This window comes from Hemiscyllium ocellatum, unplaced genomic scaffold (genome assembly GCF_020745735.1).
Source record: "Hemiscyllium ocellatum isolate sHemOce1 unplaced genomic scaffold, sHemOce1.pat.X.cur. scaffold_154_pat_ctg1, whole genome shotgun sequence".
Classification (NCBI taxonomy): Eukaryota; Metazoa; Chordata; class Chondrichthyes; order Orectolobiformes; family Hemiscylliidae; genus Hemiscyllium; species Hemiscyllium ocellatum.
In genome coordinates, this window is record NW_026867806.1 from 1,415,611 (window position 1) to 1,442,348 (window position 26,738).

General features: G+C 57.5%; 1 long non-coding RNA gene across 5 annotated transcripts in view; it reads left to right on the forward strand.

Annotated features, from left to right (window-relative positions):
- Window positions 1–6,485: 6,485 nt before the first annotated feature.
- LOC132810144 (uncharacterized) overlaps window positions 6,486–26,738 on the forward strand; it is a 28,861-nt gene continuing 8,608 nt past the window's right edge. For all 5 annotated transcript variants that reach the window (XR_009642749.1, XR_009642746.1, XR_009642747.1 and 2 more), the window contains exon 1: window positions 6,486–6,682. This is a non-coding gene — a long non-coding RNA (uncharacterized LOC132810144). The remainder of the gene's footprint in view (window positions 6,683–26,738) is intronic.

The following is a 26,738-nucleotide window of genomic DNA, read 5'->3' on the forward strand; positions in this document are numbered from 1 at the left end:
CTGGGTGCGGTGTGTGGACGTCGGTGTGGGTCAGGCTGGGGGGCGGTGTGTGGGTGGTAGTGAGGGTCAGGCTGGGAGCGATGTGTGGGCGGCAGTGAGGTTCAGGCTGGCGGCGGTGCGTGTGACGCAGTGAGGGTCAGGCTGGGTGCGGTGTGTGGTTGGCATTGAGGGTCAGGCTGGGTGCGGTGTGTGGGAGGCAGTGAGGGTCTGGCTGGGGGCGGTGTGTGGCTGGTAGTGAGGGTTAGGCTGGGTGCGGTGTGTGGGTGGTAGTGAGGGTCAGGCTGGGGGCAGTGTGTGGGTGGTATGGTGGGTCAGGCTGGGGCGGTGTGTGGGTGGCTGTGAGGGTCAGGCTGGGGGCGGTGTGTGTTTGGAGGTGAGGGTCAGGCTGGAGGCGGTGTGTGGGTGGCAGTGAGGGTCAGGCTGGGGGCGGTGTGTGGGTGGTAGTGAGGGTCAGGCTGTGTGCGATGTGTGGGTGGTAGTGAGGGTCAGGCTGGGGGTGGTGTGTCGGTGGCAGTGAGGGTCAGGCTGGGGGCGGTGTGTGGGTGGTAGTGAGGGTCAGGGTGGGGGCGGTGAGTGGGTGGCAGTGAGGGTCAGGCTGGGGGCGGTGTGTGGGTGGCAGTGAGAGTCAGGCTGGGGGCGGTGCGTGTGACGCAGTGAGGGTCAGGCTGGGTGCGGTGTGTGGTTGGCAGTGAGGGTCAGGCTGGGTGCGGTGTGTGGGAGGCAGTGAGGGTCTGGCTGGGGGCGGTGTGTGGATGGTGGTGAGGGTCAGGCTGGGGGCGGTGTTGGACGGTGGTGAGGGTCAGGTTGGGGGTGGTATGTGTGGGGGCGATCGTGCTGTGTGCTGCTGCAGTCTCCTGAATGGGGGGCAGACTTTAAAAACTCAGAGACCCAGAGGAAAGTCATTTAATTGATTCACTGAATCATTGATTATCCGAATGAAATAGTGCCCACCCAACTCGTTCACATAATCGAGGTTCATCTGGAGATGGGAATATGAATAGGAAGGGTTTAGAGGGATATTGGCCACGTGCTGGCATGTGGGACTAGAATGGGTTGGAATATCTGGTCGGCATGGACGGGTTGGGCCGAAGGGTCTGTTTCCGTGGTGTATATCTCTCTGACTCTATGTCCTTCCAGCCAATTTTGTATCCAAATCTCCCCATCCCCTTGTATTCTATGGTGATGAACTTGCTAACCCGTCTGTTATGTGGACCCTTGCTGAACGTCTTTCTGAATTCCAAGTTAGTGATTTCCAGGCACAAAGCCATGCTGACTATCCCCAATCATTCTTGTCTTTCCAATTACATCTACATCCTGCCCCTTATAATCCCTTCCAACAACTTGCCTTCTACTGACTTCAGGCTCACTGGTCTATAGTTTGCCATCTTTTCCTTACCACCTTTCTCAAATAAGGGCCCCAGTCTTCCAGCAACTAGTCCAGAACTAGAGGGCATAGGTTTAGGGTGACAGGGTAAAGATATAAAAGAGACTGAAGGGGCAACTTTTTCACGCAGAGGGTGGTGTATGTATGGAATGAGCTGCCAGAGGATGTGGTGGAGGATGGTACAATTGCAACATTAAAGAGGCATTTGGATGGGTATATGAATAGGAAGGGTTTGGGAGGATATGGGTCGGGTGCTGGCAGCTGGGACGAGATTGGGTTGGGATATCTGGTCAGCATGGATGGGTTGGACCGAAGGGTCTGTTTCTGTGCTGGAAATATCAATGACTCTGATTCTAAATGGCAAGTTTCCACACCATAGGGATTATACAAGAAACTCATTTGGACAGGTACCTAATAGGAAATGTTTGGATACTTGTGGACCAAGGGGAGGCAGATGAGATTAAATCAGTTTGGAATTATGGTTGAGATGGACTGGTTGGACCGCAGGGTCTGTTTCCGTGCTATATAACATTACGACTCAAATTCTTGCTTTCTCTACATTCCACCCTCTTCACATCTCTCCCTATCACTGTCACCTCACCCAGCCTCACAACTCTTCCTTATCTCTAATCATTCCTCTCTCCCCTCAGAACCTTGCCTAACTCTAATCCCCTCCAGTCTCTCCAAGCTCTGCTACATCTGCCATCCTTTGATTCCAGCCCTCAGGATTCCCCATTTTTATTTCTCACTTGATAACGGCCCTTTCAGATTCCTGCACCGAGCTCCAGAGCTTCCTCCTAAACCCCTCCGTCTGAGTTTCCTCCCAAACACATTGTCATCTATTCTAATATCACCTTTTCTGACCTGGTTTCAAATGTGGCCTGTCATAACCCTATATTAAGTGTTTAGAGGTTTATGGCACAGAAAAAAGCTTTGTGGGCCGTTGAGTCTATTTCAGTAAAGAAAACTACCACCGAACTATCCTAATCCATTTTCCAATACACGGTCCATCGCGTTATCTGCCTTGGCATCGCAAGCGTGCACCTAAATACATCTGAAATGCTATTGGGATGTCTGTGTCTCCCACCCTGACAGACAGTGAGGTTTAGTGCGACTGTTGCTCGATGATGCCATCACCCACAGGAACACAGAGCAGCTGGGTCTGTGCAAACCAGGGGTCGCCCACACAATGGGGAAGATGGCAGGGTCCCTGAGAGAGGGGGGACAGGAGATTTACCAGGATGGTTCAAGGAATGGGGGATTTTAGTAGTTTGTTTTGCATTTTTTTTACACTATTCATTTTTATGATATTGGTGTTTTTGATACTTAGAGAATATCCATCTACAATAGATGGACTCTCCTTTCTAACCTCTCCCCTTGCCTGGGCTGTGGTAACCTTCAGGTTATACCACCACCAGCCATCTCTCCCTAATGAGAGAGCAGCCCTATGGTCTGGGAGGACAATGCTGCCTTTCCCTTTTACACAGTGATGTCACTGTACCCCGGGGGTGGGGAGAGGGAATGCTGAAGGTGGGGGATGGGACACCACTCAGGCACAGTGCCTTGTCCTGGAGGATGTTCACTGCCTTTAATATTGTTGTGGGCTGCACTGATGCAGGCAAGTGGAGAATGTTCCAACACAATCCTGATGTGTACCTTATAGAGAGCAAACAGACATTGGGGAATCAGGGGTTTGGGGAAACTGAGGTTGTTCTTCTTGTAGCAAAGGCAATTGAGGGGAGCTGTGACAGAGGAGTTTAGAAAAGTTACACGTTATAATAATAAGCCTTACACCCATCAGCTCATTATACAAGGATTACAGGATACATTGAAGGTATGGGGAGAACTATTGAGAGAATGGGGTGATTTAACGGAGAACTTTTTATGCAGCAAATGGGATTGAGCTGGAACAGAATACTCACACATAATGTGAATATCCAGGTCCTGAATAATTGAGTAATTCTGTCAGGGTTTGGCATTACAGTTACTGAGATTCCCATCTGAATGTCCACCTGTAGTAACCTGTAATACAAGTTTATAAAATCCGTCACTGTCAGATCAGGTTAGAAACTCGCACCACCCCCTCCTCCTGGCCCAGGATGACTGGACACATTACCCCTTGTGGAGGGCAGCAGTCAGTTCAGGGGGAAATCTATGTGGGTTTCTAGGAATTTCCACCTTGGGACTTCATGTGACTGAACAGGGCAGATCTTTGACACATGGGACAGAATGTTCCAGGAGTCAGTGAGATGTGGAGAGCAGGATTGGCTTCCTTTTCTTTCCTTCTGTGCTGCTGCTGTGCCTCATCAATAAAACCTGGGGTGGGAAAGGCTCATGCAGCTCGATGGGCAAGTTGTCTCCATTCTGACCAATGGGCAGCAAGCTCCTCCCATAGAGTATCTCTAAAAACAGAGCAACTCTGCAGGCTTCCCACTGCCCAGTGCTCCCAGTAAACATTTAGAAGAATTGGGTGGAATCTGTTAGAAAAGGCATAACTGTTAAGTTCTAAGAGGATTGTGAAGAGAGAGAGATGCACAGGAGAAGTGGGCAACAACTTGCCAGATGGAGTATAATTTGGGAAAATGGGAAGTTGGACATTTTGGAGGAGATAATAAAAGAAGAGTGTTATTTAAATGATGGAAACTGTAGAAAGCTGCACCACAAAGGGACCAGGGGGTAATTGTGCAGGAAACACAGAAACCAAGCAGATTCTGGGTCAGTCACAGAATCAAGGGTTCTGTTCCAGATTCGTCCAATTTAAGGCAACACCGAGACGAGTAAGGGGTTTCAGTAGCAATGGAGCTGGGGTGAGGGGGAAACAAGCAACATTTTACAGATTGGAATTCCTGGTGCTTGTGATTGTGTAGATGTCTGATCAGAAGGTCACCTTGGGGTTACAGATATGACAGCAATATTGTGAAGAGTGTAGTTCTACCTCAGATATTTCCCAGTGGGAGGGAGGGGCTCAGCAGTAGGGGAAAGTAATTTGTAATAGCAACTGAAGGCGATGGGTTTAACCATTGCAATGTTTTACTGGTGAAAATTGCAGCCAATCGAGTAGTGGGAATGTGGTAAGCAGTTTGATAACAGAGTAACAGTGGAATAATGGAGAGGGAGAGCTGGGCAGTGTCAGTGTACATGTGAAACCAAACATGGTGCTTTTGGACGATGTCACCTCCGAGCAGTATGTGCGGGAGATACAGGAGGGACCAAGGATAGATCGTTAGATTCCCTACAGTGTGGAAACAGTCCCTTCAGCCCAACATGTCCATACTGACCCTCCGAAGAGGAACCCAGCCAGTCATTTAACCCTGATTAATGCATCTAACATGACAGGCAACTTATCCTGGCCATTTCACCTGACCTGCACATCTTTGGACTGTGGGAGGAAACCGGAGCACCCGGAGGAAACCCACGCAGACACGGGGAGAATGTACAAACTCCACACAGACAGTTGCCCAAGGCTGGAATCGAACCTGGGTCCCTGGTGCTGTGAGGCAGCAGTGCTCACCACTGAGATCCACCGTGCTGGCCAACCCTTGAGGGACACCACATACAGGGATTTCAGAAAGGAAATCAGAGAGGGTATCACAGCTACAGACGTTACCATTTTCGAGGAGGGACTGCCTACTGAGTCAGTATGGATGGAAATTAGGAACGGTAAGGGAGCAGTTACCTCATTAGGGGTTTACTACAGGCTCCCCCAACAGAGGAGGTTTACCAGCATGCTGCCTGGAATGGAGGGCTTATCTTACAAAGAGAGGTTGACTGATCTCGGACTTCTTTTCATTGGAAAAAAGAAGGAAGAGATGGGACTAATTGAGGTGTACAGGATAATGAGAGGCATAGATAGAGTTGATAGCCAGAGTCTTTTAAGCTGTTTGGCGGAAAGGAGAGAGGGGATGTCAGAGGCGGGTTCCTTATGCAGACAGCTGTGAGAGCATGGAATCCGTTGCCAGCTGTAGTTGTGGAAGCAGGTCAGTGGGGATATTTAAGAGGCTGCTGGACGTGCATATGGTCACAGAAATTTGAAAGTTCGTTCATTCGGTTTACCTTACATGAGGATCAGTGGTCGGCACAACATCTTGGGCTGAATGGCCTGTTCTGTGCTGGACTGTTCTATGTTCTATGTTCTGTGAAGTGTATCTGTACCTTGCGACCATCTGCACTGTGTACTGACAGATAGTGCTCCCTCAATACCTTAGAAACCATCCCCTCAGTAAGTTTATCCCCAAAGCCCGTCGACAGAACATTCATGCCCTCAACTCCTCAGAAAACAAACCTGTTACCCCCTTGGACGGTGTCCATCCCCAAACCTGTTCTCACTGTGGTGAGCCACAGCCAACCCCAAGATTGGAGCCCAGGGCCCAGAACATTATTTCGGTCTCTGGATTGATCATAGATTCTCTAAGATGGGGAAGCAGGCCATTCGGCCTATCAGGTTCACACTGTCCCTCGGCAGAGCATCCCATCCCCCCCAGCCCCCCCCCCCCCCACCCCCAATCCCTGTATCCCATCATTCCCTCTGGCTAATCCACCTAGCCTGCACATCTTTGGACAGTGACACGGGGAGAATGTGCCAACTCCACACAGACAGTCGCCCGAGGCTGGAATCGAACCCGGGTGGGGTGAGGCAACACTGAGCCCCCCTGACAATCCCACCATCTCCTCCCCATTTATGACCGTTTGATGTGTATACCCGGGGAGTATCTAACTTGTCTAGTGTTTATTTAAGAAAGATTATAGATAAGGGCAATGTCTCCACCAGCAAAGATGCTTGATCCCCCTTGAAAAAATATTTATATCAAATTCAAAAAGAGACTTTATTCACAAAAAAACTCTCCGTACAAACACAGTCACTAAAGTTCGGTTCTGTACAGTGTTTACAACAAGTCTTTGCCATGACATATACACTCCCCTTGGCTGATTAACTGAAATGTTAGCTCTGAGCTGTTCCTTCTGAATTAACATCACAAAGTTACATTGATAAGGATCTTTGTGAAGTGCCTGTGTTCTGTATCTGTTCTCCCATGTACCCCGCCCTCCGAATACAACACCTTATAAAGCTTTAAACCTGTTTGTCAACTTTCAGCAGAAGCAGCCTCAGGGCATTGAGCACAGACTGAATGACTCAGTGACGCTTGGATCAGCTCAGATCAAATTCTCAAACAAACAGATGGCTGGGGATATTCAGTAACAACGGTGAGGAGAGAGAGGAACAATTCACATTTCAAGGGACCCTTCCTCAAAACGGCCTGTTCTGAAGGAACTTTCCCGCAGAAATCACTGGATTGAAAGGTGAACTCTGTCTGTCTCTTTCTCCCTCTCCCATCAGAGATGCTGCCGGACATGCTGAGCTTCTTCAGCAATCTCTGTATTGATGTTTCAGGTCTCCAGTGGGTCCGTACAGATTGGTTTTAGGGTTGAATTCTGAAGCTTGCTCTGTTCAAGGGATTGAACCCTCTGCTACAAAGGGGGGACAGTTACCTCTCTCTGTCCTCCCTCTCTCTGCCCCCTTTCTCTGTCCCTCTTTCTCTCAGTCCCACTCTCTCTCTGTCCCCCCACTCTCTGTCCCCACTCTCTCTCTGTCCCCCCACTCTCTGTCCCCACTCTCTCTCTGTCCCTCTTTCTCTGTCCCCACTCTCTCTCTGTCCCCCCACTCTCTGTCCCCACTCTCTCTCTGTCCCCCCACTCTCTGTCCCCACTCTCTCTCTGTCCCCCTCTCTCTGTTCCCCCTCTCGCTGTCTCCCCTCTCTCTATCTCCCCCTCTCTGTGCCCCCCTCTCTCTATCCACCCCCTCTCTGTCACCCTCTCTCTGTCCCCCTCTCTCTGCTACCCTGTCTCTGTCCCCTTCTCTCTGCCCCCTTCTCTCTGTTCGCCCCTCTCTGTCCTCTCTTTCTCTCCCCTTCTTTCTCTGGCCCCTTCTCTGTCCCATTCTCTCTCGGACCACCATCTCTCTGTCCCCCCTCTCTCTGTCACCACTCTCTCCGTCCCCCCCTCTCTCTGTCCCCACTCTCTCTGATCCCCCTCTCTCTGTCCCTCCCCTCTGTCCCCACTCTCTCTGATCCCCCCCTCTCTGTCCCTCTCTATATGTCTCTTTTTCTCTGTCCCTTTCACTCTGCCCCCTCTCTTTGTCCCCCTCTTTCTGACACCTTCTCTCTGTCCCCTTCACTCTGTCCCCTACTCTCTGTCACCCCTCTCTCTCCCTGCTCTCTCTGTACCCGCTCTGTGTTCCTCCTCCTCTCTCTACCCCGTCTCCGTGCCCCCTTTCTCTACCCCCTCTCTCTATCCCCACTCTCCCTGAATCCCTCTCTCTGACCCCTTTAACCCCCTGTCTCTGTTCCCCCTCTCTGTGTCCCCTCTCCAGTCTCTGCTCGCTCTGTCACGCACTTTCTGGGGCCAATCTCTCTGTTCCCCTCTTACTGTCCCACTCTTACTGTTGCCCTCTCTCTGTCCCCCTCTCTCTGTCCCCCCCTCTCTGTCCCCCTCTCTCTGTCCCCCTCTCTCTGTCACCCCTCTCTCTCTGTCCCTCTCTCTCTGTTACCGCTCTCTCTGTCCCCTCTCTCTGTCACCCCTCTCTCTGTCCCCCTCTCTGTCCCCCTCTCTCTCTGTCACCCCCTCTCGGTCACCCCTCTCTCTGTCACCCCTCTCTCTGTCCCCCTCTCTCTCTGTCCCCCTCTCTCTGTCCCCCTCTCTCTGTCCCCCCTCTCTCTGTCTCCCTCTCTCTGTCCCCCTTTCTCTGTCTCCCTTTCTCTGTCTCTCCTCACTCTGCCCCCACGTCCCTCTCTCTCTGTCGTATCTCTCTGTCCACCCTCTCTCTGTCCCCCCTGACCCCTTCTCTCTGTCCCCCCTTTGTCCCCTTCTCACTGTCCCCCCCCTCTGTCCGCCCTCACTCTCTGTGCCCCCCTCTCTATCTCCCCCCTCTCTGTCCCCTCCTCTCGGTCCCTCTGTCTCTGAAGCCTCTCTCTGTTCACCCTCTCTCCCTCTCCCCCATCTCTGTCCCCCTCTCTCTGTCCCCCTCGCTCTGACCGCCCTCTCTCCCTGTCCCCCCATTTCTGTCCCCCTCACTCTGTCCCTCTCTCTGTACCCCCTCCTGTCCACCCTCTCTCCCTAAACCCATCTCTCTGTCCCCCTCTCTCTGTTCCCCTTCTCTGTGCGTCCGTTCTATCTCCCGCTCGCTCTGTCCACCTCTGTCTGTCCCCACTCTCTCTGTCCCCCTTTTACTGTCCCCCTCTCTCTATCCCCCTCTCTCTGCTCCCCTCTCTCTGTCTGCCCTCTCTCTGTCTCCCCACTCGGTCCTCCCTCTGTCCTCCTCTCTCTGTCCGCCCTGTCCCTCCCTCTGTCTCCTCTCTCTGACCCCACGCTCTGTTCCCCCCTCTCTGTTTCCCACTCTCTCTGCCCCCCCTGTCTCTGTCCCCCCTCTCTCTGTCCCCCCTCTCTGTAAATCCTCTCTTTGACCCCCTCACTGTTCCCTTCTCTCTGTATCCCCTCTGTCTGCCCTCTCTCTGTACCCCCTCGCTCTGTCTCCCACTCTCTGCCCTCCACTCCGATCACCTCTCTCTGTCCCCACGTCTCTCTGTCCCCCCTCTCTCTATCCCCACGCCACTCTGTCCCCAATCTCTCTGTCCCCCACCTCTGTCCGCCCTCTCCGTCCCCTCTCTCTGTCCACCTCTTTCTGTCCCCCTCTCTCTATCCCCCTCTCTTTGCCCCCCCCTGTCCTCCTCTCTCTGTCCCCCTCTCTCTGTACCCCTTTTCTGACCCCCCTCTCTTCTTACCACCTCTCTCTGTCCCCCATGTCTCTGTACCACCTCTATTTCCCCCCGTGTCCCCCGCTCTGTTTTCCATCTCTCTTAACCACTCTCTGTCCCCCTCTCTCTGCCACCCACTCTCTGTCCCCCACTCTCTGCCCCCCACTCTGATCCCCCCATCCCCTCTCTCCATCCCCACGTCTCTCAATCCCCCTCTTTCTGTCCCCCTCTCTCTGTCCCCCTCTCTCTGTTCCCCCTCTCTCTGTTCCACCTCTCTCTGTCCCCACTCTCTCTGTCCCCACGTCTCTCTGTCACCCTCTCTCTGTCCCCCTCTCTCTGTCCCTGCTCTTTCTGACCCATCTCTCTGTTCCCCTCTCTCTGTCTCCCTCTCTCTCTGTTCCCCCTCTCTCTGTCCCCCCTCTCTCTGTCCCCCCTCTCTCTGTCTCTCCTCACTCTGCCCCCCATGTCCCTCTCTCTCTGTCGTCCCTCTCTGTCCACCCTCTCTCTGTCCCCCCTGACCCCTCCTCTCTGTCCCCCCTTTGTCCCCTTCTCACTGTCACCCCCTCTCTTTCCGCCTTCACTCTCTGTGCCCCCCTCTCTATCTCCCCCCTCGCTGTCCCCTCCTCTCGGTCCCTCTCTCTCTGTAGCCTCTCTCTGTTCACCCTCTCTCCCTGTCCCCCCATCTCTGTCCCACTCTCTCTGTCCCCCACCTCTGTCCGCCCTCTCCGTCCCCTCTCTCTGTTCCCCTCTCTCTGTCCACCTCTTTCTGTCCCCCTCTCTCTATCCCCCTCTCTTTGTCCCCCCTCTCTCTCTGTCCTCTTCTCTGTGACCCCATCTCTCTGTCCTCCTCTCTGTCCCCCCTCTCTCTATTCCCCCTCTCTCTGTCCCCCTTGCGCTGTCCCCCTCTTTCTGTCCCCTCTCTTTGTCCCCCCTCTCTCTGTCCTCCTCTCTGTGACCCCATTCCTCTGTCCCCCTCTCTCTGTCCCCCTCTCTGACCCCCCTCTCTTCTTACCACCTCTCTCTGTCCCCCATGTCTCTGTACCACCTCTATTTCCCCCGTGTCCCCCGCTCTGTTTTCCATCTCTCTTAACCACTCTCTGTCCCCCTCTCTCTGTCCCCCTCTCTCTGTCCCCCCTCTCTGACCCCCCTCTCTTCTTACCACCTCTCTCTGTCCCCCATGTCTCTGTACCACCTCTATTTCCCCCCGTGTCCCCCGCTCTGTTTTCCATCTCTCTTAACCACTCTCTGTCCCCCTCTCTCTGTCCCCCTCTCTCTGTCCCCACTCTCTGTCCCCACTCTCTGCCACCCACTCTCTGTCCCACACTCTGATCCCCCCATCCCCTCACTCCGTCCCCACGTCTCTCAATCCCCCTCTTTCTGTCCCCCTCTCTCTGTCTCCCTTTCTCTGTCCCCCTCTCTCTGTTCCCCCTCTCTCTGTCCCCCCCTCTCTCTGTCCCCCCTCTCTCTGTCCCCCCTCTCTCTGTCTCTCCTCACTCTGCCCCCCATGTCCCTCTCTCTCTGTCATCCCTCTCTCTGTCCCCCCTCTCTCTGTCCCCCCTCTCTCTGTCCCCCCTCTCTCTGTCTCCCTCTCTCTGTCTCTCCTCATTCTGCCCCCCATGTCCCTCTCTCTCTGTCGTCCCTCTCTGTCCACCCTCTCTCTGTCCCCGACCCCTTCTCTATGTCCCCCCTTTGTCCCCTCCTCACTGTCCCCCCCTCTCTGTCCGCCCTCACTCTCTGTGCCCCCCTCTCTATCTCCCCCCTCTCTGTCCCCTCCTCTCGGTCCCTCTCTCTCTGTAGCCTCTCTCTGTCCACCCTCTCTCCCTGTCCCCCCATCGCTGTCCCCCTCTCTCTGTGCCCCTCTCTCTGGCCCCCTCTCTGTGCCTCTCTTCTATCTCCCGCTCGCTCTGTCCACCTCTGTCTGTCCCCATTCTCTCTGTCCCCACTCTCTCTGTCCCCCTTTTACTGTCCCCCTCTCTCTGTCCCCCTCTCTCTGTCCCCCTCTCTCTGTTCCCCTCTCTCTGTTCCCCTCTCTCTGTCTCCCCTCGCTCTGTCCCCCTCTCAGTCCTCCCTCTCTGTCCTCCTCTGTCTGTCCGCCCTCTCCCTCCCTCTGTCTCCTCTCTCTGACGCCACGCTCTGTCCCACCTTCTCTGTCCCCCATCTCTGTCCCCCCTCTCTCTGTCCCACCCTCTCTGTCCATCCTCTCTTTGTCCCCCTCACTGTTCCCTTCTCTCTGTCCCCCCTCTGTCTGCCCTCTCTCTGTACCCCCTCGCTCTGTCTCCCTGATCTCTGTCCCCACTTCTCTCTGTCCCCCTTCCTCTTTGTTCCCCCTCTCTCTCTGTTCCCCCCTCACTGTGCCCCTCTCCCTGAACCCCTCTCTCTGCCCCCCTATGACCCCTCTCTCAGTCCCCTGTCTATCTGTCTCCCATCTCTGTCTCCCACGCTGTGCCCCTCTCTCTGTGCCCCTCTCTCTGTGCCCCTCTCTCTGTGCCCCTCTCTCTGGTCCCCCTCTCTCTGTCCTCCTCTTACTGTCCCTCTCTCTCTATCCCCATTCTCTTTGCCCCCCTCTTACTGTCCCCCTCTCTGTGCCTTCCTCTCTCTGCCCCCTCTCTCTGTCCCCCCTCTCTGTCCTCCCTCTCTGTCCTCCCTCTCTGTCCCCACCGTCTCTGTCCGTCCTCTCTTTGTCCCCCCTCACTGTTCCCTTCTCACTGTCCCCCCTCTGTCTGCCCTCTCTCTGTGCCCCCTTGCTCTGTCTCCCTGATCTCTGTCCCCCCTTCTCTCTGTCCCCCTTCATCTTTGTTCCCCCTCTCTCTGTTCCCTCCTCTCTCTGACTCCCCTCTCTCTGTCCCCCCTCTCTCTGGCCCCCTCTCTGTGCCACCTTTCTATCACCCGCTTGCTCTGTCCACCTCTGTCTGTCCCCCCACTCTCTATCCCCCCTCTCTCTGTTCTCCTCTTACTGTCCCTGTCTCTCTATCCCCACTCTCTCTGTCCCCCTTTTACAGTCCCCCTCTCTCTGTCCCCCCCTCTCTGTCCGCCCCCTCCCACCTCTGTCTCCTCTCTCTGACCTCTCTCTCTGTTCCACCCTCTCTGTCACCCTCTCTCTGTCCCCCCTCTCTGTCCTCCCTCTCTGTCCCACCCTCTCTGTTCCCCCCTCTCTGTTCCCCCTCTCTTTGTCCCCACCCTCACTGTCCCCTTCTCTCTGTCCCCCCTCTGTCTGCCCTCTCTCTGTGCCCCCTTGCTCTGTCTCCCTGATCTCTGTCCCCCCTTCTCTCTGCCCCCCTTCCTCTTTGTTCCCCCTCTCTCTGTCCCCCTCTCTCTGCCCCTTCTCTCTCTGCCCCGTCTCTCTCTGACCCCCCTCTCACTGTCCCCCCTCTCTCTGTCCCCACTCTCTCTGTGTCCCCTCTCTCTGTGTCCCCTCTCTCTGTCCCACCTCTTGCTATCTCCCTCTCTCTCTGTCACCCCTCTCTCTTTCCCCCTCTTTGTCCCCTTCTCTCTGTCCTGCCCCTCTGTCCCCTTCTCACTGTCTCCCCTCTCTGTCTCGGGGGACAGAGAGAGGTGGTAAGGAGAGTGGGGGGTCAGAGGGGGGTACAGAGAGAAAGTGACATATAGAGAGGGACAGAGAGACGGGAATAGAGAGAGGGGGAGAAAGAGAGAGGGGTCAGAGAGAGGGGGACAGAGAGAGGGGGACAGAGAGAGGGTTACAGTAAGAGGGGAATGCAGGGAGGGGTTCAGGGAGAGTGGGTACAGAGAGAGGGAGGTAGAGTGAGTGGGCACAGAGAGGTGTGTCCAGAGAGGACGGGGGGAAAGAGAATAGGGACAGAGAGAGTCCCAGAGGGGGGACAGTGAGAGGTGGGTGACTGAGAGTGGGGGATAGAGAGAGAGGGACAGTTGAGGGGGTCAGAGAGTGGGGGACAGAGTGGGGGAGGGACAGAGAGAGAGGGACAGAGAGAGGGGGACAGTTGAGGGGGTCAGAGAGTGGGGGACAGAGTGGGGGAGGGACAGAGAGTGGGGTGACGGAGAGAGGGGACAGAGAGAGAGAGGCGAGAGACAGAGGGGGAACAGTGAGAGGCATACAGAGAGAGCGGAAACAGAGAGAAGGGAACAGAGAGAGAGGGACAGAGTCAGGGGGACAGACAGTGGGACAGAGAGAGGGGTGACAGAGAGAGGGGTGACAGAGAGAGGGGGGACAGTGTGGGGGATGGGGACACAGGGGGGAACAGAGAGTGGTTGAGAGAGATGGAAAACAGAGAGCGGGTGTCACAGCGGGACATAGAGGGAGGTACAGAGACACGGGAGACTGAGAGAGGTCGGAGAGAGAGAGGGGGCGGATGGGGGTCAGAGGGGAGGTACGGAGAGAGGGGGGATAATGGTTGGGGGCAGAGAGAGGGGGAAAGGGAGAGGGTTGGACAGAGAGAGTGGGGACCGAGAGAGGGGGACAGAGAAAGAGGCCGCCTCTCCCTGAACCCCTCTCTCTGCCCTCCTACGACCCCTCTCTCGGTCCCCCATCTCTCTGTCTCCCAGCTCTGTCTCCCATCTCTGTCCCCATCTCTCTGTGCCACCTCCCTCTGTCCACCTCTTTCTCTGTCCCCTCTCTCTGTCCCACCTCTCTCTGTCCCCCTCTCTCTGTCACCCTCTCTGTGTCCCCACTCTCTCTGTCACCCCTCTCTCTGTCACCCCTCTCTCTGTCCCCCTCTCTCTCTGTCACCCCTCTCTCTGTCCCCCTCTCTCTGTCACCCCTCTCTCTGTCCCCCTCTCTCTCTGTCACCCCTCTCTCTGTCCCCCTCTCTTTTTCACCCTCTCTCTGTCACCCCTCTCTCTGTCCACCCTCTCTCTCTTCCCCCTCTCTCTGTTCCCCATCTCTCTGTTCCCCATCTCTCTGTCCCTCTCTCTGTCCCCCCTCACTCTCCGCACTCTGTCCTCCTCTCTCTGTCCCACTTCTGACACCTGTCTCTGTCCCCTCTCTGTCTGTCCCTTCTCTCTGTCCCCCTCACTCTGTCCCCCCCCTCTGTCGCCCTTTCTGTCACCCTCTGTCTGTCCCCACCTCTCTCTGTCCCCACCTCTCTCCGTCCGCCCTCTCTCTGTCCCCCTCTCTCTCTGTCCGCCCTCTCTCTGTCCCACACTCTATGCCCCCCTCCTCTATACCCCCCTCTCTATGTCCCCCTCTCTCGGTCCCCCTCTCTCTGCACCCCTTCTCCCTGTCCGCCCTCTCTCTCTGTCCCTCCTCTCTCTGCCCACCCCTCTCCCTTTCCCCCTCTCTCTGCCCCCTCTCTCCATCTCCCTGCTGTCCGTTCCCCCTCTCTCTGTCCCCACTGGGCCCCCATTACCCCCTCTATCTCCCACGTCCCACCCTCTCTGCCCCCCTCTCTGTACCCCCCATCTGTCCCCCAGTCTCTGTCGCCCCTCTCTCTATCCCTCTCTCTCTGTCCCCATTCTCTCTGTTGCCGCTCTCTATGTACCCCTCTCTCTGTCTCTCTCCTCTCTTTCTGACCTCCTCTCTCTGTCCCTCTCTCTCTGCCACCATCCCCCTCTCTCTGTCCCCCCTCGCTCTGACCCCCTCTCTGTCCCCTTCTCTCTGTCGCACCTTCTCAGACCCCTTCTCTCTGTCCCCACTTCTGTCCCCTTCTCTCTTCCCCCGCTCTCTGTCCCACCCCATCTCTGTGCCTCGGGTTCTCTGTCCCCCTCTCCCTTTCCCCCTCTCTCTGCCCCCTCTCTCCATCTCCCCGCTGTCCGTTCCCCCCCCTCTGTCCCCTCTGTGCCCCCATTACCCCCTCTATCTACCCCTGTCCCACCCTCTCTGCGCCCCCTCTCTGTACCCCCATCTGTCCCCCAGTCTCTGTCGCCCCTCTCTCTATCCCTCTCTCTCTCTCTCTCTGTCCCCATTCTCTCTGTCCCCCTCTCTGTCCCCTTCTCTCTGTCGCACCTTCTCAGACCCCTTCTCTCTGTCCCCACTTCTGTCCCCTTCTCTCTTCCCACCCACTCTCTGTCCCACCCCCTCTCCGTGCCTCGGGTCCTCTGTCCCCCTCTCTCTGTCCCTCTCTCTCTGCACCCCCTCTCTCTGTCCCCCTCTCTCTGTCCCCCTCTCCCTGTCACCCCTCTCTCTGTCCCCGTCTCTCTGTCCCCGCTCTCTCTGTCTCCACTCTCTCTGTGCCCCCTCTCTCTGTCTCTCTCTCTCTGTCCCCCCTCTCTCTGTCCCCCCCTCTATGTTCCCTTCGCTCTGTCACCACTTCTGTCCCATTCTCTCTTTGCCCCCTTCGCTGTCCCACCCCGTCTCTGTGCCTCGGCTTCTCTGCCCCCCACCTCTGTCTCTCTCTCTCTGTACCCCTCTCTCTGTTCCCCTCTCTGTCACCTCTCTCTCCGCCCCTCTCTCTCACACCCCTCTCTCTGTCCCCTCCTTTTTGTTCCCCTCTCTCTTTCCCCCTCTGTCTGTCCCCCAAGTCTGTCCCCACTCTCTCTGTCCCCACTCTCTCTGTCCCTGACCCTCTCTGTCCCCCTCCTCTCTGTCCCCCACTCTCTGTCCCTGCCTGTCTCTGTCCCCACCTCTCTGTCTCCCTCTCTCTGCCCCTCTCTCTGTCCCCCCATTTGTACCCAACTCTGCCCCCTCAGTCTGCACTCTGCTCTGTCCCTCTCTCTGTCCCCCTCTCTCTGTCCCAAATCTCTCGGCCCCTCTCTCTTACCCCCTCTCTCTGTCCCCTTCTCTCTTTTCCCTTCTCTCTGCCCCCTTCTCTCTGTCCCCTTCTCTCTGTCCCCTCTCTCTGTCCCCCTCTCTTTATCCCCCTTTCTGTCTGTCTTCCCTCTCTCTGTACCGCTCTCTCTGCCCCCTCTCACTGTCCCACCCTCGCTCTGTCCACCCTCCCTGTCCTCCTGTCTTTTATCCCTCCTCACGCTGTCCCCCCATATATGCCACCCTCTCACTGTCCCCCTCACTCTGTCCCCTCCCTCTGTCCCCCTCACTCTGTTGCCCGCTCTCTGTCCCCCTCTCTCTGTCCCCCCTCTCTCTGCTCGACTCTCTCTGTACCCCCTCTCTCTGTCTCCCCCCTGTTCCGCTCTCTCTGTTCTCCTCTCTCTGTCCCAACTCTCTCTGTCCACTCTCGCTCTGACCCCCTGTCTACCCCCCCTCTCTGTCCCTATCTCTCTGTCCCTCCTCTCTCTCTGTCCCCCTCTCTCTGACACCCCTCTCTCTGTCTCCCCGCTCTCCATCCCCCACCCTCTGTCCCCTCTCTCTGTGTACCCCTCTCTCTGTCCCCCGTCTCTCTGTGCCCCTTCTCTCTGTACCCCTCTCGCTGTCCCCCCTCTCTCTGTCCCCCTCTCGCTGTCCCCCCTCTCTCTGTTCCCCACTCTCTGTGCACCCTCTCTCTGTCCTCGTAACTCTATCCCTTCTCTCTGTCCCCCTCTCCACGTCCTCCTCCCTCTGTCCCCTTCTCCCTGTTCCCCTCTCTCTGTCCCCACTTTCTCTGTCCTCCTCTCTCTGTCCCCCTCTCTCTGCCCCCTCTCTCTGTCCCCCCTCTCTCTGTCCCCCCTCTCTCTATCCCCCTCTCTCTATCCCCCTCTCTCTGTCCCCCTCTCTCTGTCCCCCCCTCTCTGTCCTCCTCTCTCTGTCCCCCCTCTCCCTGCCCCTCTCTCCCTGCCCCCTCTCTCTGTCCCCTTCTCTCTGTTCCCCTCACTCTATCCCCCTCTCTCTATCCCTTCTCTCAGTCCGCCTCCCTCTGTCCCTCTCTCTCTGTCCCCTCTCTCTGACCAGCTCTTTGTACCCCTCTCTCTGTCCCCCCTCTCTCTGTCCTCCTCTCTCTGTCCCCCTCTCTCCGTCCCCCTCTCTCCGTCCCCCTCTCTCTGATCCCCCTCTCTCTGTCCGTCCACTGTCTCTGTCCCCCCACTCTCTGTCCCCCCTCTCTCCGTCCCCACTCTCTGAACCGCTCTCTCTGTCCCCCCGCTCTCTTTCCCCCTCAATCTCACCCCCTCTCCATGCCCCCCCTCTCTCTGTCCCCCTCTCTCTGTCTCTCACTCTCTGGTCCCCTCTCTGTCGCACAATCATTCGCCCTCTCTCTTTCACCCCTCTCTCTGTCCCCCTCACTCTCTGCCCCCTCTCTATGTCCCCCCTCTCTCTGTCCCCCTCTCTCTGTCCCCTCTCTCTGTCCCCCCTCTCCATGCCCTCTCTCTCTGTCCCCTCTCTTTATCCCCCTCTCGCTGTCCCCCTCCCTCTGTCCCCTCTCTCTGCCCCCCTCACTCTGTCTCCCCTCACTCTCTCCCCCGACTCCATGTCCCCCCTCTCCATGTCCCACCCTCTCTGTCCCCCTCCCTCTGTCCCCCTCTCTATCCCCTCTCTCGGTCCCCTCCCTCTGTTCCCTTTTCTCTGTCCCCTCTCTTTGTCCCCCTCTCTCTGTCCCCCCTCTCAGTGTCCCCTTCTCTCTGTCACCCTTTCTCTTTCCCTCCTCTCTCTGTTCCTCTCACTCTATCTCCATATCTCTGTCCCCCTCCCTCTGTTCTCCTCTCTCTGTCTCCTTCTCCCTGTTCCCTTCTCTCTGTCTCCTTCTCTTTGTCCCCCTCTCTCTGTCTCCTCTCCATGTCCCCCCTCTCTCTGTCCCCCTCTCTGTCCCCTCTCTCTCTGTCCCCTCTCTGTCCCCTCTCTCTCTGTCCCCCCTCTCTCTGTCCCCACTCTCTCTGTCCCCTCTCTCTCTGTCCCCTCTCTCTTGGTCCGCCCTCTCTCTTTTAACCCTCTCTCTGTACATCCTCTCTCTGTCCCCCCCTCTCTCTGTCCCCTTCTCTCGGTCCCCTTCCCTCTGTTCCCTTTTCTCTGTCCCCTTTCTTTGTCCCCTCTCTCTGTCCCCCCTCTCTGTATCCCCTTCTCTCTGTCTCCCTTTCTCTGTCCCTCCTCTCTCTGTTCCCCTCTCTCTATCCCCATATCTCTGTCCCCCTCTCTCTGTCCCCCCTCTCTCTATCCCCCTCTCTCTGTCCCCCCTCTCTCTATCCCCCTCTCTCTGTCCCCCCCTCTCTCTATCCCCCTCTCTCTATCCCCCTCTCTCTGTCCCCCCTCTCTCTATCCCCCTCTCTCTATCCCCCTCTCTCTGTCCCCCTCTCTCTATCCCCCCTCTCTCTGTCCCCCCTCTCTCTGTCCCCCTCCCTCTGTCTCCCCTCACTCTCTCCCCCGTCTCCATGTCCACCCTCTCTCTGTCCCCCTCTCTTTGTCCCCCTCTCTCTGTCCCCCACTCTCTGCTCTCATCCCTCTATCCTCCTCTCTCTGTCTCCCTCTCTATGTCCCCCTCTCTCTGTCTCCTTCTCTCTGTCCCCCTCACCCTCTCCCCCCTCTCTCTCTGTCCCCACTCTCTCTGTCTCCTTCTCTCTGTCCCCCTCACCCTCTCCCCCCTCTCTCTATGTCCCCCTCTCTCTGTCTCTTTCTCTCTGTCCCCCTCAACCTCTTCCCCCTCCCTCTGTCCCCCACTCTCTGTCCCCATCTCTCTCTCCCCCTCACTCTGTCTCCCCTCACTCTGTCTCCCCTCACTCTCTCCCCATCTCCATGTCCCCCTCTCTCTGTCCCCCCTCTCTCTGTCCCCCCTCTCTCTGTCCCCCCTCTCTGTCCCCCACTCTCTGTTCCCCTCTTTCTGAACCCTTCTCTCTCCCCCTCCCTCTGTCCCCTCTATCTGTCTCCTTCTCTCTGTCCCCTTACCTCTGTTCCCTTTTCTCTCTCCCCTCTCTTTTTCCCCCTCTCACTCTCCCCCCTCACTGTGTCCCACTCTCTCTGTCACCCTCTCTCTGTCCCTCCTCTCTCTGTCCCTCTCTCTGTCCGCACTCAGTCTGTCCCATTATCTCTGTTCCCGTCACTCTATCCCCGTATCTCTGTCCCGCTCTCTCTGTCCCCCCCATCTCTGTTCCCCTCTCTCTGTCCCCTTCCCTCTGTTCCCTTCTCTCTGTCCCCTCTCTGTGTCGGCCCTTCCTTTATCCCCCTCTCTCTCTCTGTCTGTCCCCCTCTCTGAACCCCTCCCTCTGCTCCTCTCTCTCTGTCCCCTCTCTTCGTCCCCCTCTCTCGTTCCTCCCTCCACGTCCACCTCTCTCTGTCCCCCTCTCTCTGTACTCCCACTCTCTGTCCCCTCTCTCTGTCCCCTCTCTTTGTCCGCCTCTCTCTGTCCATCCTCTCTTGGTCCCCCTCTCTCTGTCCATCCCCACTCTTTCCCCCTCTGTCTGTTCCCCCTCTCTCTATCCCTATCTCTCTGTCCGCCTCTCTCTGTCCATCCTCTCTTGGTCCCCCTCTCTCTGTCCATCCCCACTCTTTCCCCCTCTGTCTGTTCCCCCTCTCTCTATCCCTCTCTCTCTGTCCGCCTCTCTCTGTCCCCGCTCTCTCTGTCCCCACTCTCTCTGTCCACCCTCTCTCTGTCCCCTCTCTGTCGCCCTCTCTCTGTCCCCCTTTCTCTGTCCCATTCCCTCTGTCTCCCCTCTCTCCGTACCCCACCCTCTGTCCCCCTCACTCTGTCCCCTCTCTCTGTCCCCTCTCTCTGTGTCCCTCACTCTGTCCCCCCTCTCTCTGTCCCCTCTCTCTGTGTCCCTCTCTCTGTCCCCTCTCTCTGTCCCCCTCTCTCTGTGTCCCTCTCTCTGTCCCCCTATCTGCCCCCCTCTCTCTGTCCCAATCTCTCTGTCCGTCCACTCTCCCTGTCCCCCATCTCTCTGACCCCCTCTCTCTGACCCCCCTCTCTCCGTCCCCACCCTCTGTCCCGCTCTCTCTGTCCCCCCCGCTCTCTTCCCCCTCAATCTCACCCCCCTCTCCATGCCCCCCCTCTCTCTGTCCCCCTCTCTCTGTCTCTCACTCTCTGTTCCCCTCTCTGTCGCACAATCATTCGCCCTCTCTCTCCCTCCTCTCTCTGTCCCCCTCACACTCTCCCCCCTCTCCATACCCTCTCTCTCTGTCCCCTTCTCCCTATCCCCCTCTCTCTGTCCCCCTCTCTCTCTGTCCCCATCTCTCTGTCCCCCTCCCTCTTTCCCCCTCACTCTGTTTGCCTCTCTCTGTTCCCCTCTCTCTGTCCCCACTCTCTCTGTTCCCCTCTCTTTGTCCCCTCTCTGTCGCCCTCTCTCTGTCCCGCTTTCTCTGTCCCGCTTTCTCTGTCCCCCCTCTCTCCGTACCCCACCCTCTGTCCCCCTCACTCTGTCGCACTCTCTCTGTCCCCCCTCTCTCTGTCCCCCCTCTCTCTGTCCCCCCGCTCTCTGTCCCCCTCACTCTCATCACCCTCTCCATTCCCCCCTCTCTCTGTCCCACTCTGTCTGTCTCTCACTCTCTGTTCCCCTCTCTCTGTCCCTCCTTTCTCTCTACCCCTCTCTCTCTGTCGTTCCTCTCTCTGTCCCCCTCACTCTCTCCCCCCTCTCCATGTCCCCCTCTCTCTGTTCCCCTCCCTATGCCCCCCTCCCACTGTCCCCCTCTCTGTCCCCTCTCTCTGTTCCCCTCACTCTATCTCCATATCTCTGTCCCCCTCTCTCTGTTCTCCTCTCTCTGTCTCCTTCTCCCTGTCCCCTTCTCTCTGTCTCCTCTCCATGTCCCCCCTCTCTCTGTCCCCCTCTCTGTCATTCATTCTCTTTTCCCCTCACTCTGTTCCCCTCTCCGTCGCCCTCCCTCTTGCCCTCTCTCTGTCCCCCTCTCTCTGTTCCCCTCTCTCTGTACCCTCTCTCTCTGTCCCCCTACCTCTGGCCACCTCCCACTGTCCCCCTCTGTCTGTCCCCCTCTCTCTGTACCCCATCTCTCTGTCCCCCTCACTCTGTCCCCATCTCTCTGTACCCCTCACTCTGTCCCCCCTCTCTCTGACTCCTCCCTCTGTCCCCCTCTCTCTGTCCCCCTCTCTCTGTCCCCCTCTCTCTGTCCCCCTCTCTCTGTCCACCCGTCTCTTTCCCCCTCTCTCTGGCCCGCCTTTCTCTGTCCCCCTCTCTCTGTCCCCTTCTCACTGTCCCCTTCCCTCTGCCCCCCTCTCTCTGTCCCCCTCTCTCTCTCCCCATCTCTCAGTCGTGTTCTCTCTGTTCCCCTCTCTCTGCCACAACTCTGTGACTCCCCTCTCTTTATCCCTCTCTCTCTGTCTCCCCTCTATCTGTCCATCCTCTCTATGTCACCCTCACTCTGTCCCCCTCTCTCTCTGTCCGCACCCTCTCTCCGTCCCCTTCTCTCTGTTCCCCTCACTCTGTCCCCCTCTCTCTCAGTTTACAACCTCTCTCCGTCCCCTTCTCTCTGACCCCTTCTCTCTGTTCCCCCAGCTCTCTGACACCCCTCTCTCTGTCCCCATCTCCCTGTCCCCCTCTCTCTGTCCCCCTCATTCTGTCCCCCCTCTCTTTGTCCCCTTCTCTCTGTCTCCCTCTCTCTCTCTCCCTTTCTCTCTGTTCCACCTCTCTGTCCCTCCCTCAGTCCCCACGTCTCTCTGTCCTCCTAAGTCTGTCCTCCTCTCTCTGTCCCCCTCTCCCTGTCCCCTTCCCTCTGTCCTCCTCTCTCTGTCCCCATCTCACTGTCCCCTTCCCTCTGTTCCCTTCTCTCTGTTTCCCTCTCTCTGTCCCTGCTTTCTCTGTCCCCCCCTCTTTCTGACCCCACTCTCTCTGTCCCCCCTCTCTCTGTCGCACTGTCTCTGTCCCTTTTTCTCTGGTCCGCTCTCTCTGTCTCTCTCTCTCTCTCTGTCCCCTTCTCTCTGTCCCCCTCCCTCTGTACCCCCTATCTCTGTCCCCATCTCTCATTCTTCTTCTGTCTGTGCCCCTCTCTCTGGCCCCTTTCTCTGTCCCCTCCTCTCTCTCCCCATCTCTCAGTCCTCTTCCCTTTGTTGCCCTCTCTTGGCCCACAACTCTCTGACCCCTCTCTCTGTCCCAACTCTCTCTGTTCCTCTCTCTCTGTTCCCCTCTCTCTGTCCCCCTCTCTCTGTCCCCCTCTCTCTATCCCTCCTCTCTCGATCCCCTCTCTCTGTCCCGTCTCTTTATCCCCCTCTATTTGTCCCCCCTCTCTCTGTCCCCCTCACTCTGTCCCCCAATCTCGCTTCCCCCCTTTCTCTGTCACCCTCACTCTGTTCCACTCTCTTTGTCCCCCACACTCTGTCCCCACTCTCTCTGTGCCCCACCTCTCTGTCCCCCTCCAATCCCTCCGTCTGTCTGTCCCCCTCACTCTGTCCCCCTCTCTCTGTCCCCTTCTCACTGTCCACTTCTCACTGTCCACTTCTCTCTGTCCCCTTCTCTCTGTTTCCCTCTCTCTGTCCCCCTCCCTCTGACCCCATCTCTGTCCCCATCTCTCAGTCGTGTTCTCTCTGTTCCCCCTCTCTCTCGTCCCCCTCTCTCTGTCCCCCCTCTCTCTATCCCCCCTCTCTGTTCCCCTCTCTCTGTCCCCTTCTCACTGTCCACTTCTCACTGTCCACTTCTCTCTGTCCCCCTCTCTCTGTCCCCCCCTCTCTCTGTCCCCCTCTCTCTGTTCCCCCTCTCTCTGTCCCCACTCTCTCTGTCCCCACTCTCTCTGTTCCCCCTCTCTCTCTATCCCCCTCTCTCTGTTCCCCCTCTCTCTGTTCCCCCTCTCTCTGTCCCCACTCTCTCTGTCCCCACTCTCTCTGTTCCCCCTCTCTCTGTCCCCCTCTCTCTGTCCCCCCTCTCTCTATCCCCCTCTCTCTGTCCCCTCTCACTGTCCCCCTCTCTCTGTCCCCCTCTCTCTGTCCCCCCTCTCTCTGTCCCCCTCTCTCTGTCCCCCTCTCTCTATCCCCCTCTCTCTGTCCCCCTCTCACTGTCCCCCTCTCTCTGTCCCTCTCTCTGTCCCCACTCTCTCTGTTCCCCCTCTCTCTGTCCCCCCCCTCTGTCCCCCCTCTCTCTGACCCCCTCTCTCTGTCCCCCTCTCTCTTTCTTCCCTTCTATCCCCCTCTCTGTTCCCCTCACTCTGTCCCCCTCTCTCTGTTCCCCTCTCTCTGTCCCCCCCTCACTGTTCCCCTCTCTCTGTCCCCCTCTCTCTGTTCCCCTCTCTCTGCCCCCTCTCTCTGTTCCTCCTCTCTCTGTTCCCCTCTTTCTTTTTCCCTCTCTCTGCCCCCTTTTCACTGTTCCCCTCTCTCTGTCCCCCCTCTCTCTGTCCCCCCCCCCGTCCACTTCTCTCTGCCCCCTCTCTCTGTTCCTCCTCTCTCTGTCCCCTCTTTCTGTCCCTCTCTCTGTGTCCCCCTCTCTGTTGTCCCCCTCTCTCTCTCTCCCCCACTCTCTCTGTCCCCCACCTCTCTTCCCCCATCCCCACGTCTCTCTGCCCCCCTAAGTCTGTCCCCCTCTCTCTGTCCTCCTCTCTCTGTCCCTCTCTTTCTGTCCCCATCTTTCTGTTTTCCTTCTCACTGTGCCCTTCCCTCTGTTCCCTTCTCTCTGTTTCCCTCTCTCTGTCCCCCCTCTCTCAGTCCCCTTCTCTCTGTTCACGTCTCTCTGTTTCCATCTCTTTGTCCCCCCGTCTCTGTCCCCCTCACTCTGCCCCCACTCTCTGTCCCCCCGCTCTCTGTTCCCCCCCATCTCCCTGTCTCTCTGTCCCCCTAAGTCTGTCCTCCTCTCTCTGTGATCCCCTCTCTGTCACCCCCCTTCTCTGTCCCCCTCTCTCGGTCCCACCCTCGCTCTGTCCACCCTCCCTGTCCCCCTCTCTCTGTCCCTCTCTCTCTGTTCCCCCCTCCGTCCGTTCCCACTCGCTCTGTCCCCCGTCTCTCTGACCCCCCGTCTCTCTGTACCCTCTCTCTCTGTCCCCCCGTATCCCTTTTTTGTCCCCCCCTCTGTCCCCATCTCTCTATTCCCCCCGTCCCTTGTCTTTCTGTTCCTGTCTCTCTGTCCCCTTCTCTTTATCCCCCTCTCTCTATCCCACTCTCTCTATTCCCCTCTCTCTGTCCCCCCCTTTCTTTCCACCCTCTCTCTAACACCCTCACTCTGTCCCCCACTGTCTCGTCCCGCACTTTTCTGTCCCCCCCTCTCTGTCCCCCCCTCTCTGTCCCCCTCTCTTTCCCCTTTTCTCTGTTCCCCTCACTCTATCGCCGTATCTCTGTCCCCCTCTCTCTGTCCCCCCCCTCTGTCCCCCCCTCTGCCCCCCCCCTCTGTCCCCCCCTCTGTCCCCCCATCTCTGTCCCCCCATCTCTGTCCCCCCTATCTCTGTCCCCCCTATCTCTGTCCCCCACTCTCTGTCCCCCACTCTCTGTCCCCCACTCTCTGTCCACCCTCTCTCTGTCCCCCATTGTCTGTCCCCCTCTGTCTCCCCTTTCTGTCCCCCTCTCACTTTCCCCCTCTCACTTTCCCCCTCTCTCTGTCCCCCCCTCTCTCTGTTCCTCTCTCGTTGTGCTCCCCTCTGTCCCCCCTTTCTCTGTCCCCCTTTCTCTGTCTCCCTCTCTCTGTGCCCCTCCATCTGTACCCCTCTCTCTGTCCCCCCTCTCTCTGTGCCCCTCCATCTGTACCCCTCTCTCTGTCCCCCCTCTCTCTGTCCCCCCTCTCTCTGTCCCCCTCTCTCTGTCCACCTTCTCTCTGCCCCCTCTCCCTGTCCCTCTCTCTCTTTCCCCCCTCTATCTGACCCCCCCTCTCTGTGTCCCCTTCTCTCTGGCCCCTTTTCTCTGTTCCCCCTCCTCATCCTCCCCTCTCTCAACCTCTCCCTCTGTCTCACTTCCCTCCCTCTCCCCCTCTCTCGCCCTTCCCACCCTCCCTCACTTCTCTCGTACTCTCCATCCCTCTCGTCCTCCCCTCCCTCTCCCCATCTCTTGCCCTCCCCCTCTATTGCCCTCCCTCTCACTCGTGCTCCCCCTCTTTCCCATCCCCTCTCTCACCCTTTTTCTTCCTCTCACCCTCCCCTCCCTCCCTCATCTCTCTCACCCTCCCCTCCCTCCCTCCCCCTTCTCGCCCTCCCTCTCTCCTTCCCCTCACTCGCCCTCCTCTCTAGCCTCCTCCCTTCTCTCTCCTCTCTCGCCCACCCCTGTCTCACTCCCCTCTCTCGCCCTCCCCTACCTCTCCCCCTTGTCTCGCACTCCCCTCTCTCGTCCTCAATTTCCTCCCCTCTCTCGTCCTCCTCTCTCTCACCTTCACCCTTCTGTCGCCCTCCCCTCCATCCCTCTCTCGGCCGCTCCCTCCCTCTTGCCCTCCCCTCTTAACCCTCCCTACTTTCTCGTCCTCCCCCCGTCTCGCCCTCCCCTCCATTCCCTCTCCTCACTCGGTCACCCCTCGCTCGCCATCTCCTCTCTCGCCCTCCTCTCTCTCGCCCTCCATCTCTCTCGCACTCCAGTCTCTCGCCCTCCCCCCTCTCTCCCCTCCCCTCTCTCCCCTCCCCTCTCTCCCTCTCCTTCCCTCTCGTGCTCCTCTCTCTTGCCCTCCCCTCCCTCACTTCCCTGTCTCATCCTCCCCTCTCTCTCCCTCCCCTACCTCCCTCCCCTCTCTCGCCCTCTCCCTCCCTTTTCCTCCCCCCCTTGCGCTCCCTCTCTCTCCCATCCCCTCTTTCGCCCTCTCCCTCCCTCTTGACATTCCCTCCCCTCCCTCCGTCCCATCTCTCGCCCTCCCCTATCTCACCCTATCTCTCCCTTGCCCCTCTCTCTCTCCCCCTCCTTCACTCTCCCTCCACCATCTCTCACTCTTGACCCCCCTCAATCAGTGTCTCTCTCTCTCCCCCACCTTCCTCCGTTTCTCTCTGACTGAATCGCTCTCCCTCCTGTCCCTCCCTCCCTCTGTCTCAGACACATTCTGTCTCCCTGGTCCTTCCCTCTCCCTCTGACCCAGAGACTGGGGGGTGCGGGGTTGGTTGGTCGTGAGGCTGCGTGTGGGGGGGGGGGTGAGATGTGGGAGGTAGGAGGAGGGGAAAATGGGGTAGAGATGGAACTGCTGGAGGGAGACAGAGACAGCAGGACAGAGAGAGTGAGGGTGAGGGGATAGGGAAGATGTGGGCAGGTGGAGAAACCGGGGTTGGGGGGATTGTGTGTGAGAGGGGAAACGAGGGAGTGTGAAGAGGAGAGATGATGAGAGAGAGAGAGAATTGAGGAGAAAGAGTAGGGGAGAGGTAATGGGGAGGCTGGGTTGGAGTTGGGGGGACAGAGGGAGTTAACCCCAGCTCCTGAGCCTAGGGCGCGGTGCCCTCCCCTTCCCTGAGGACCAGGACTCGGGGCTGAGTCTGTCTCTCTCCAGCTCAGCTTCTCCAACACAAAGACACACAACAACATCGGTCCCTCTGCTGCTCGGCACGCTGTAATCAGCATTTTTATTGGTTACAAATGGAAGTGATGGATACAGTCAGTGGGATGGTGCCTTTTCTCACTGGCCCCTGAGTTGTGAGAAACATTGAAATGTTTCCCTGTATCCCCGCTGTGGGATAAGGATGGACAAACCAGCGCTCCCCTCAGTCTGTTACCATAGCGACAGGCTGCTCCATCACTGAAACACTGAACTGAAATGAGAAAATTCCGGATGGTGTGATTAATGAGGGAATTTGATGGATGGATGGATTTGGGTGAAGGGATATTTCAGCACATTCTTCAGCTGCTGCCTGAACTTAGTCTGGGTCACGGCGTAAATCGCGGTGTTTGTGCAGCAACTGAGGAGCTGCAGCATGAAGCCCAATTCCCCCACAAAGCGATGGAGATACACAGACCGATACCCAATATCATCCATCCGGTACCATATAGAATACAGCATTAACGTTGACCATAACAGGA